At 42.4% G+C, this 12958-nt stretch overlaps 1 protein-coding gene and 1 long non-coding RNA gene across 3 annotated transcripts in view; one reads left to right on the top strand and one right to left on the bottom strand.

The window, feature by feature from the left end:
- The window catches only part of RPS6KA2 (ribosomal protein S6 kinase A2), a 534307-nt gene that overhangs the window by 389079 nt on the left and 132270 nt on the right, over nt 1-12958 (bottom strand). The gene's annotated exons all lie outside the window — the stretch shown is intronic.
- LOC109281235 (uncharacterized) overlaps nt 1872-12958 on the top strand; it is a 30387-nt gene continuing 19300 nt past the window's right edge. The window contains exons 1-2 of the long non-coding RNA XR_002087820.2: nt 1872-2020; nt 2137-2220. This is a non-coding gene — a long non-coding RNA (uncharacterized LOC109281235). The remainder of the gene's footprint in view (nt 2021-2136; nt 2221-12958) is intronic.

Raw genomic sequence — 12958 nt, forward strand, 5'->3', positions numbered from 1 at the left:
GGCTGCTGCTTTTCCTCTAAAACATTTACTGCATGTTACACATTTGAAATGTCACAGAATTGCATAGAAAGCAATAGGAACAAATGTTTTAATAATGTAAACAAAGACATTGTAAATAAATCAATTCTAAGTTCTCCTTGAGAAGTCAGTCTGAGGATTTAAAAAAAAAATCTTCTGTACCTGCTTTTGGAACTGTGAATTCTTTTGGAACAAGTATCAGTTATACACTGTTTCCGTACAGCACTGACCATGCTGTTAGCATGTAAAGAACAATAATTAAGAGCAGAATAAAGCAGATTGCTTTCTTTAGTATAGAGTTGGTTTCTCAGATAATTGTTTCCAAATGAATCAAGAGTGTTTGATCTACACCAGTTTCCTTCTGAGATTCTGTTACAGTCTGGCAGGCCTCACAGTAAAGGAACTTTCACTGATATTTACCCTCAACTGTCTTTAATTCAAATACCCCAGGCTCAAATACATCCCAATACTCTACTTAATCTCACTTTTACTATCAGAAATATGCATCTCCAACTTCTTTCCTATGTTGCTAGAAAAGCTTTTGGTGGTCACACTTTAAAGTTATATTTATAGATAGTTTACTAAAGGGGCTAAATTAAAGATTAATAGATGCTTCAATGAATAAATACATCAATTGCAGAGAGTTAGAGTCGAACAGGTTAATAAGTTTCCATAGGGGGCTGGACCAGATCACCTCCGGAGGTCTCTTCCAGCACTGCTTTTCTACAGTCCTAATTGTTTAGAAAAATATGGCTTACATCTGTCTAGAATACAAAAGACTACTCAAGCTGTTAAAAACGTATTAACCTTTTACATTCTTAATCTATGCATCTTTAATATTGAAGACTGAATATGCTGTGAAAGACTGAAATCTAGATCACTCAGGATAAACAACCATTGTCTGATGTTATGGTGGCACAAATGTGACAATTTGTATGGCAACACAAATGCCAAGCATATAGACAGTCACCACCATTTGTTGTACCACGTAAGTGGCATGACACAAGGTCATGTGCTGCTTCATCATGGGTGACATCTATTTGGTCTGCGGCAGTAGAGTGCGGGCATCCTAGAGCTTCCTGCATTCTACCACCACTCCAGGCAGGTGCTCAGGGGGCTTGAAAGCCCAATCCTACACACCCCAGGTAGGGGAAGTACCCTTAGATCCCCAGAGCCCCTGCCTGGCTTTTTATGCTTACAGAGATGTACCCCAAGGGCATGTCTCCACAAGCGGAGAAAACCTACAAGTCCCAATGGAGGCACAGGACCAGGGGAATCTCAGGTGCCCATACCTCCACAATAGGACCCATGTGACCTCAGACCTCCACACTGCTTCAGGCAGAGGTCAGGTAGGATCCTGACATAGAGCAGCATGGGAGCAGGGGAATCCCTAGCACCTGAGTACCTCCTTGCTAGGACCTGCGCTGGCCTGTGCTTCACGCAGAGGCACAGATCCCCATACGGAGGCACTGGGGGCTGGGGATTCCCCAGCTCCTGAGCTACCCCTTGCCTCTGTGCCATCCTGTGCTGGTACCTGTGCTGACAATGCAGGGCAGCAAGGGAACCAAAAATCCCTGGGCAAGAGGAACATGTAGCCCCTTGTACCACATTAGGACAAAGGGCAAGGCATGTCACCCAATAAAGTAGATCAGCTGTGACCATACATGTCTCGCCACAATGGGTCTGCTTCAGTTTGGTGATGCCCGTTTCTACCCACAGTGCTATGAACTGGAAAGAACATATTCTCAAAAAGAAGCAGTAGCAAATAATGGAAAAGTACAGGACAACTAAATTAGTGCTAGTGAAGAGTTTGCTACTTCATTTCACGTGTACTACTTCCATTCTTTTTTTTCCCCTCTCCTTAAAGTAGTTATTTCATAATCCATTAGTTGAACATGTGGCTCTTGGATTGTCCTCTTCAATCATCTCTGAACTCCCTTTCCTACTTACTAGGAGACTGTTAATCTTGTACCGAAGGACTGCTGTTGATGACCAATAAAAAGTGAGTATTTTCCTTCGGTTACAAAAAGTTTCCATTAAGTACATCATTAAGTTAATTAGTGTAAAACACATACAATTAAAATCTAGACCCAACTTGTTTCCTTCCCTCCCTCACAGATGTACAGTAATGGACCTCTCATCTCTATTGGTGTGAATGTGAAGATAGAACAGATTGTCCTGGAAGCTGTCCAGCAAAAAGTGGTTTGTTTGTGATTCTTTAAAAAGTGTTGTGATTTTTTAGGATAAAAGATGCATTAAGCATTAGCAGTTATATATTAGTGCAATGAATGCATATGAAATACCTTAGCTTTATTGGATGAGCTAGTTAAAATGATCACTATGGCAAACGCAGAACATTTTGTGGAACTCAGATAACTACAACTCAATCATAGGATTCTGTTATGTTTGTCTTGATGTTTGACTTTGTATTACTAACTTCACTCACCTGTAAAGTTGATGTAATATTAACTTACTTGTCCTGCCTAACCAGAGTGTTGTGAGATCTCATCAATGCATGTTTAACTAGCACTTCCATGTCCTGGGATTAAGGGATCTGTGGAAATGCATGGGATTGCCACCCTTATTAGTTTAGCTGCTTCTAAGAATCATACACCTCAATAGTAGGGAAAAAAAAAAATCTTACTTTTAGTATCTACTTATTCTGTTATTTTTTTACTATTCATTTTTAGTTTCAGTTATTGAGTTTCAAGGTACTTAAGACTAACAATTTCCTGTATTAAGGATGCAATGATTTATACTTTAAAGTGGGAATTTGCAAAGGAAAGTGAATGAGTTTGACATCCAGATACCAATGAAAATCTCTCTCCCGCCCCCCAACAATCCTTCCCAATCCCAGAGAATGAAAATGAAAGAAACATGTCTTGGTGTTATAATGGAAGACTGGAAATCAGGATTCCTAAACTCCTCCCAAGACTGTCATTTACTTAGAGTGAACATGTCTATGCAAGACATTTATGGCGGTTGTCTAATTAGCTCTGCAGTACTCTCAGTGTAACCCTATTACACCACAGTAAACTAACAAATGCTGCTGTAGGGTAGTACTTGTCAACACAAGTACTATCCTATGGTAGCCTAATTTAGTGCACTGCAATGCACATGTGAACACTGATAGGGCTGGCTAGCTCCACAATGAAGCACGCTCATGCCCCAGTCAGCCCCTCCGCACTATGTTCTGCTTGGTTGGCACAGCCCTGGGCTGGCAGGCTGACTCCTGGGTGCCCCCTGCCATCCAGGGCCACTCTAACCAGACTCAATGTGCTGTGATCCCAGGCGCACAGGCAAATGTGGCACGTGGGAGCAAGAAACTCCAGCATGAACTGCGCCAGATGTTATTCAGTGGCATTAACTGCACATGTAGACATGCCCTGTGTGACCTCGGAGAGTTACTTTCGCTGAGCCTCCCTGTCCCTGTAAAATTATGATAGTGGTGCTATTTCACCTATATCTCTGTTTAACTTATGCAACACTCCTCACCAAATTATCTGAGCAACACAAGGTGGTGGTGGTGCTTGGTTAAGATATGATGTAGAAAATGCTTTAAAATCCTTGGATGAAAAGACCAAGGAATCCTTTAAAAAAAAGAAAAAAAAATAAGACCCTTTTTACAGAAATTTTAGTAAGAATGTTATGCATGCTCCTTTTGCTAACTGAATGCAATTATCATTATTTATACATGGGAATAAATCTCTAATGCAGCACACATTAAGGTAATCCATACAGTCACAAAAGTGTAGCCCCTTATTAACTCTGAGAGATTAGAAGCTTTGGAATTATTAAAGCAATAGGAATATCCCATGTGGGTCAGAATAACTTCAGTCTTATTCATTTCATTGCACCAATTCTGTAGTTCATTCCACATCTTGAAATGAGTTACGTGAGGTGCCAGCTTGAAAGGAGGTGGCAATAGGTGGATGTCCTTGAAAGCCCATGTAGTAGTGCACAATGTAAAAGATTCTCTGGCATTAATAAGGCAGGAAATGACAACCAGAATGAAAAGGAACTGGGCCAAAGTTTAAGTCTGAGTCTAAGCAGAGCTCACCCAGGTGGTGTGCTGCAGATGCAGGTGACGGTGTGTGTGCAGTCCACCACCCTTGCCCCACCATCCATCCTAGAGCTGTCCTTGTGGTGCTGTGTATGTGGCCAAGTCCTGCCCACTCCCATCCAGAGTAGCCTGCACTGTCCTCTTGCCCATACCTGCTCCATGTCCACCAGACTGCACTGACCCAGCCCCAAACAGCGTGCACAGCTTCCCGGGGGAGCTGCTATCACAGCTGCCAAGGTACTGCTCAGCTTCCCCCCACTACAGCAGCTCCTCCTCCTTCTGCCCCTGCAGCACCACTCCGGATAGCAGGTAGCACGGGGAAGTGGTGGTAGTTGTGGGGATACATGCTGGTACAGTGTAGTATTTAGCTCCCCACTTATGACAGGAAGGACAGGTGTCCTTGTCACAAGTCTTCGGATGCTCCAAAAAATGTATATGCAGATGAGGCACTGAGCAGCCCGGTCCAGCTTGTATGCCTTGGTAAAGACGCTGATGATTCCCTGAAGGTCAGCTTCCAAGTAAACACACGCTACAGCATCATCAGCATGCTGGAGCTTGATGATTGCAGTCAGGGTGTTTTTGGTTTTGGCTCACAGTTGGCTAAGGTTAAGAAGCTTACCATCCATTCAGTAGTTTAGCTCCACTCTGCCTGGAAGCTTTTTGGTGATCAGATGTAACATTGTGGCAAGGAATATTGAGAAGGGTGTTGAAGTGATGATGTAGCATTGCTTAACTCCCATATTAACCTCAAAGGGATCTGTGATAGATCCATTACTGAGAACCATTGCTCACATACCATCATGGAACATGCAGGGAACGGTGACAAATTTCCATGAACCAGTAGCAGCCTTAGGGGAGGCAAATGGGGCGACTGCCTGGGGCCCCACACTTTACAAAAATAAAAATTAATTACAATGAATATTTGTATTTCATTGGTGTCTGAAAGTCCCCATAGGCATGAATGGGGTAGACCTGGCATCTGAAAATCCCCATAGCAGTTTCATGGGTAGCGCAAAGTGAAATTGAAATTGAAAATGTCCAGCTTGCTTATAGATCAAAAATTAAGCCTCTAAGGGGCCCCAAATTACTCTCTTGCCCAGGGCCCCAGCAACCCTTAGGCCACCACTGCATGGTCATCTGTACTTCAGAAGAATCCTCCACAAAACTTCTTGGCTGACACAATTGAAAGCTTTTGTGAGGTCAAAGAAGGCCATGTAGAGAGGTTTAGGTTGCTCCTGACATTTCTTCTGCAGCTGGCAAGCTGTAAAGTTCATGTCAGTTGTGCTTCTTAGTGCCCTAAACCCACACTGCAGGGGTATAAGTTTTAGCCGTGTTGGTCTAAGGACTTAGGCAGACAAGGTTCCTTGGGTGAATTTGATATCTTTTACTAGACCAACTCAAATAGTTGGAGAACAGTTATTAAGCAAGCTTTCGGGTTCAAAAACCCTTCGTCAGGCTAAGGAAGTTTCAGCAGTTGGTGGAAGAGCACACACCAACTGCTGAAACTTCCTTAGCCTGACGAAGGGTTTTTGAACCCGAAAGCTTGCTTAATAACTATTCTCCAACTATTTGGGTTGGTCTAATAAAAGATATCAAATTCACCCAAGGAACCTTGTCTGCTTAAACCCACACTGACATTCCAGGAAGAGCTCTTCAGCAAGTGGAAGGAGATGGTTCAGAAGGGATCTTGCAATGATCATTCCCATGGTAGACAGCAAAGGCAATCCCTCTGTAGTTTCCAGTCAGACTTGTCTCCTTTCTTGAAGATTGTCACAGTCATGGTATAACTGAGGTCATCTAGGATTTCCTCATCATTCCAGATCCTTAAGATGAGGGCATGAGGCTGTGATGTCAGCTCCTCTCCTCCCATTTTAAGATTTCTTTGGAGATTCCATCCACTCCAGATGCCTTGTTTTTCCATCTGCTTCATGACTTTCCTCACCTTGTCAAGGGTTGGAGGGATTCCAAAATTATCTCTGACTGGGTGTTCAATGTATTGGCTCACCATGACTTGAAGAAGAGTTGGTTGAGCACTACCTTATATCTTATTCAGATAGGTTGTACTGCCCTATCCTTGTGGTCGGCTCCCATCAGCATCTGTCTTTTTGACTAAGATCAAATGTAGCACCAGGTCTGCCTCTGTTCCTCCTGGTGCTGGCCTGGTATTGCAGTACTTCCAGGCCTGGTGCTAGTTCTCTCCTTGGGGGAGTAACTGCCCTTTTTTATGGGCCAAAAAGGGGGAAAAAAGGCATTTTTTTATACCAGGGGTAGGTGTTGGAGCTAGCTTCTACCTCTGAGTACTGGCTTGGTATTGAAGTACCTCCAAGCCAATTCTCATTCCCTCCTGGGGGAGAACTACCCCCCAGCCATTTTTTTAAAGAGCCACACCAAAAAAAAGTCCCTATCAGTATGTTTGCCCCTTATGGGCCATATGTTTTAAAGTCATACTCAGTGGTAGCTGCATTCAATCAGCTGCTTAGCTGGTTTCCATTTTAGAGCACATGCTGCTTTTGGCAGCAGTTTAATGATAGGCAATGTATTTAATGAGGTTTGCTTGTATGCGAATATAAAGCACAGGGCTTTCCTCCACCACCCCCCCTCACCCCCCATGCAGAGTGGTGAAAAACCTCATCTTATATTTGAGTAAATATGGTACTTTAAAACTCCACTGAGGAACATGCCCCTCCCCTTGAAGGAGGACACTGGCCTGCCACTTGAGCAAGTTGGGTTCAGTTCCATTTGGTCACTTCCTATTTGATTGGTGTCCCTTTGCTTCACCTGTCTGTAACATGGAAATAATAGCATTTCCCTACCTAATTCACTAGCAGAATCAAAACATTGGAAAAGTCTTCTATTTTGGATTAACTAAAATATTTCTCTTCATTCAGCACAACAAAAAATGAAAAATAATAACAAAAACATATTTTCTTCTATTTTTTTAATATTAAAAAAAAATAAAGTTAGGCTAAGTTAGCCTCATTGTTGTTTTTTTTTCCCAAAATGAAAAAAAAAATCATCATACATGTCCAAATGACACAAGAAAGAGGAGAAAATTACAGATATTTCGTATTTCCTTGCTAGCCAAAGGTTTTCAGCAACCAAATCATCACAATAGTTTTAGTCAATCCAGAACTGTATTTTCTTGGATAAATAAATTATTCACTCAAAAGTTTTGCCTGGGTATACACAAAAGCGCTGAGAGTTATTCATAATGAATGACCAAGAAAATGATGTTTCCAGAAACTGGCCATTTTTAAATGCGTCATTTCAAACCAATATAGACACTCTATGAGCAATGAAATAACATTTTTTTTCAGATGTATATGTAAAACAACCTCATCCAAGTTTCTCCCCTAGTTGGCAAGCAAACATGTACAATTTTAGGAAGAAGGCTTATTACCAAGACTCTGATAGAGAAGGAAGAAGACAAAAATCAAGCCTATTTCTCTCTTAAATATACCATAATACCAGATCCCAAAGGTCTGAAAATATTTTTATTAGCATAAAAGTACAAATAATTAAAAAATGGATCATGATATTGATATGCAGCATTTCCCCACACATCTTTTCAAGGAAATAGTCTGCATATATTTCTTTTGGCAATAGTTCTGCAAGCTTATTCTATCCAAGATCTCCCGCGCAATGAGTGGTAGGTAAATAGCAGATGCTCATATAAATCATCCAAAATAAAGTTTTTATTTAATTGTTTAAACTTCTGTTGAGTTGTGAAGGCACCATCAGTACCAGCATCCTCTATGCTATATTTCGCTGAATGAGGGAAACAACTCTCTCTCTCTCTCTGTAGACAGTCAAAAAGCCTGAGGCTGACTTGATTCAGGTTAGTCTAAACTGCAGTGATTACATTGAAACAGAAGCAAACAGACATTTACCTTTGATCCAGGAAAGTTAGCCACATGCCTGCAGCGGCTCAGGCCAGAAGCCAGGAGGCGCTACAGCACAGCTCTCTGGCACATAGCTAGAATGGGCTGTGTGTTTGCTTCCTCTTCCTGCTGCCCCCAAGGTCTCTGGGATTTGCAGTCCAAAAATCAAAGCAGCAGGACTCTGCAGGACTGCTCGTCACTTCCTCTTTCTGCTTCCAGGTGCCTCTGGGATTTGTAGTCCACAGTTGCAGCCAGCAGTAAGTCTGAGTGGGGGAAGGGGTGTTTAACCCCCCTCCATGGCCACAGACCCCCTCCAGAGTGTGCCTGGGGACTGGTCTGCATTCTCAGCTGGGCTTGCACCCTCTACCCCCTTTGTCAGCCAGCCTTCACTGCTCCAGCTGCAAAGTAGAGGGACAGGGCCAGCCCTGCTCTCTGAAGCAGACAATACAGCACAGCCCAGGCCTACAAAGCATGCTGGGATGCTGAGGGACTGATTTAACTTGAACCAGGAAGGGGTCTGGGACAGAAGTTTCATAAACCAGTTTCATCCAAATAAGTTAAGTCTGATACTACGTTCAACCAGGTTTACCTTAAACCAGTTTCAGCCATTTTGAAACTGGTTTATGTGCACTGAGCTTTTGTTCTGTTACAAGTTAAACCAGTTTTCACTTAAACCCATTCATGTGCAACTTCTGGCCCTAGCCTCTCTCTCTCTCAAAAAATGCTGAGATCTCAAACAGAATTCTAGGGAAATATATGAACTATTCAAGCATTGACAGCTATTTAACTTTTTCTAGTTTTTGAAAGGTGTTAAAGGAGAGAGAGAGAGAAAGGGGGGGGGGTTTGGCCTCATTCCTTTGTATTTTTAATTTTTATTTTTTGTTCCTGCTTAAAAATGTTGCATCTTCCAAACCTTGTGTAGCAGTATTTTTTTATACTTCAGGCATCTTTTATAAGATTATATACTATTATTCAGTGATAGATGGCATTATTCCTGCAACCAGAGATAGGAATTCAGATTTTCTAAAACAGAAAAACCCAATACTAACAGTGGATGTATTGAGATATGTAATCGAAAAATAATTAAGGAGCAAGAAAGGTAGTACTAATGTCTGTCGTACCTTTGAAAGGGTTAATCAAACTTCATAGCTACTAGATAATGACCCACCCTTGGGATCATTGAACACTCTTTTCAGGATTCTCTGATGCAATAGTATTCTTGGGAATGCTACTACAATGAGAGTAGCAACAGCAGTAAGCTGTCCCTCCACTCTACCTTAAAGCTTTGGGGGATGGGAGATGCAGGGATAGGGAGGGTACATATGTTCAGAGAGTTAGCTCAATTCATTTGAGCCAGACAACCTCCTCTCTTGCCTACCTGTACAGCATCCTTTGAGCTGGTCTGTTCTGAATAGATCTTTTAATATCTTTTAGTTGTCATGCTTCTAAATTGTCACCAATTCTTTATCACTACTGCATCATCTATAGACACACTTACCAATCCGTTTATACCTTGCCTGACACCATAGTTCTCCAGCTCTGATTGGAACCCCTGGGTAGCAGTGCAGTGTAAATGAGTACATCTTTGGCAGGTTTCTTTTTTTTTTTTCAAATGACTCTATTTGTAACACTGGAAAGTATTCTTCTTCAAGATATATATACGCAGTAGTCTGTATTACAGAAACTGGAAATAAACAAATGCTACTGTTAAATGTAGAAGACAAATTAAATAATTGCCAAGAGGTATTATTATTTTATTTGATGGGAAACTGATGCCTTAATTCTATGGGTCAAGTTCTACAAACATATCAAATAAATTGCAGTCAGTTTCGGTACTTTCAAGCCTGGCTGGATTGAATAATCAAAACCTTGAGTGAACCTTGAGTGACAGTAAATCTAACCCATCTGTCATACCTGTATGTACTTATACACATGAATGATAGTAAATCACTTCCATACATTTTCCACTGAAATGGCTAGACTTGACCCACAGATACATATCAAGAAGGATGTGTATTTTGTCATCATTCATAAATAGATATCCAGAAGTACTACTTAAAGAATTATATCATGCTAGCAGTTGTTGCTGTTGTTGTTGTTAGTAGTAGCAGTGGTAATTAATGGGCACATCTACATGAGATGCTACATCGTTATGGCAATGTAGCATCTGCAGGCACTAATCATGACATGGGCACTACTGCATAGTAGGGTCGAAAATGACCCATGCACTGCTGGACTGTGCAGTATCAACCATGCGGTCAGTGGCACATAGAGATGTGCCCAGCATGTACTTTCATAAGTGCAAGGAAGAGATAGCACGGGTGTGTAAAGCTTCAAGAATTTAAATGTATAAATCCTACATTACAGCAAATTGTTATGTCTAAATAATGTTACAAGCATACATACTGCAGACTAGTGCATCAACAAATAACTCAAACAGTAATCCAAAGAGATTAATTAGCCTTTCTGGGGAAGTCCTATCAAGTTTACTGGAGAAAACAAGACTTTTTTATAGCATATTTAAACAAACCCCTGCAATTCCATGGCACATATGGTTCTTTCTCAAATTTTATAGAAAAGATTCAACATTCTAGAGAATGGATATTATTCTTTATTATATTCAAAGGTTTTTGGAGTAATTAATTAGTTTGTACACAAACCTTTTTAGTTCTTTGCCACTGGTGACCATGAAGGTTAGCAATAAGGCCCAGAGAACCTGCATTAAGAAAAGCACTTTCCTTTCACCCCGGGCTGATAGCACTCTCAGGAGCAAATCCACTTGCAATTTCAGCAGCAGCTGTAATAGGCTTGAGAGGAAGCTGTACGCAGTAGCTCTCAACTAGGAAGGAAAATCCGCCTAATTATAAAAAAACCCAAAAAAACCCAAACAAAAAAACCCAAACAAAAACCAAACACTATCAGTGAAGTTGCTTGGACCCAGTATATACTCCTAAGGGGGAAAAACCTCTCAAACTGTTGGAGTATGTTAGCATTTTAAAAAGGTAGCTCAAGCCATTATCCTAAGGCATTCACGTACTAGGACTGCAGCCTAGGGGCACTTGTACACATGACGGGGGTTTAATATCCAAGGTTTTATTCTATGCCATCTAAATTGAAACCGCAGTTTTTTAACTGAAATCCACTCTTTCTATTTTTCTATCATATTACGGCAGAGGACCTGATTTTTTTTTTTTTTTTTTGCAGCCAGAATCTGCCCACAGCTAGTTGGTGAGCTGCAGGTGGGCCAAGAAGCCTCTAAGCTGTGGGGGGCTCCAGTCCTTCCCTCCATGGTGGCAGCACCCCCAGGGCCACCTAGGCAGGCTGCTAGCAGGCCAGGTGCTGCCCCATCTTGGAGGCAGCACCTTGCCCTATCCAACTGCTCCCCAAGCCCACCCGTGGAGCAACGCCCAGCCGGCTTCCAGCCTGCAGGCTTGGGGAACAGTTGGATTGAGTCAGGTGCTAGCTCTGAGATGGGGCAGCACCTGACCTGCTATTAGCCCACCCAGTGGGTCCTGGGGGGTGCCACCACCATGGAGGGAAGGGCTGGGGCATCCCACAGCTCAGGGGCCACTCAGCCTGGCAGCAGCTCTCCTCCCTAGCTGTAGACAGACTCCACAGGAAAAATAAATAAATAAAAGGGATCAGGCCCCTCACCACTTCAACCGTCAGAAGGCACCTGTCAGCAGGCCAAGCTACAGGGGACCCTGGTCCTCCCCTCTGCAGTGGTGGCACCTCTCGGCCATGAGCAGCTGGGCTGCTAGTGGGCCAGGTGCTGCCCTAGCTCAGAGGCAGCGCTTGGCCCAATCCAACTCTTCCCTGATCCCAAGCTGGGGCAACACCCAGCCCACTAGCTGCCTACCCCAGCAGCCCCAGGGGGTGTCACTGCTGTGGAGGGAAGAATCAGGGCCCCCTACAGCTCAGGGGCCACTCACCCCTCTGGCAGTGGGAGAAATGGGCAGGCTCTGTTGAAGAAGAAAAAGAAGGATCAGGCCCCTTGCCGCTTTTGCCTTCAGAAGGTGCCTGCTCAAGGCAGAAGCAGTGAGGAGCCCAATCCTTTTTTTTCCACAAATCCTGTCTGCATCTCTCGCAGCTGGGGGGGTGGGCAAGCTAACAGCTGCACTGTTGAAATTTGCAACATTGGAAACTAAACTACATCCAGATGCAGTTTAGTTTGCAACAATGCAAAGTAATTTAAAAACCCCCAAAGTCTTGCACATGTACAATGTGACACCATTAAGCCACACAAAGTTACATTTTTGTCATGTATACTTGCTAATGGCATCACATGCACAAGTGCCTCAGGATTTCATCCTTTTTTTTGTTGCCAGTGTGCATGCTGGGTTTTCTCAACTACAACCACAGGCACCATTTTGCAAGTACACAGGAAATAGTTTCCCATCTCATGGTAATTTTTCAAAATTTGAACATTTTTCTTACTGAAAGACATTTTAAGGTTACTGTGTAAAATATGAGAGCAAGAGGCTAGTGCACATGAAGGACCCACCTCAATATTTAGGATACTCTCCTGGGTCACGGGAAGGAATCCAAGCATCAGTCTATAACATCTCCCAGGGAAGTTCCCTAAGCACCACTTGCTCTCCTTCTGTTGTCTCAGGTCAATAAGAGAGAGACTTTCTGGACAAAAGTGAAATACTTCATCAAAATCAATATGTTCCTGTGAAAAGTTTCACAGGAATAATAATAATAAAGTATTGAGAGAGAATAATAATAATAATTATTATTATCATTATATAAACCAGTCTTAAAGCAGCCCCATAATATACAAGTCAGTTCAAATATCAGGAAACAATTCTTTCCAATAGCTTTTGTTATTATCATCACTTGTAGTGATATAAACTTTCATCTAAAGCTCTTAAGCAAATCTCACAATACCCTTCTGAAGCAAGTGTTACTGCCCTCAACTCATAATGGATAAGGGCGAACTCCCCAGCATCACATAGGAATCAGTATCAGAGACAAGAAATGGACCCAAGAG

Source organism: Alligator mississippiensis, chromosome 1 (genome assembly GCF_030867095.1).
Source record: "Alligator mississippiensis isolate rAllMis1 chromosome 1, rAllMis1, whole genome shotgun sequence".
NCBI classification, from domain to species: domain Eukaryota; kingdom Metazoa; phylum Chordata; order Crocodylia; family Alligatoridae; genus Alligator; species Alligator mississippiensis.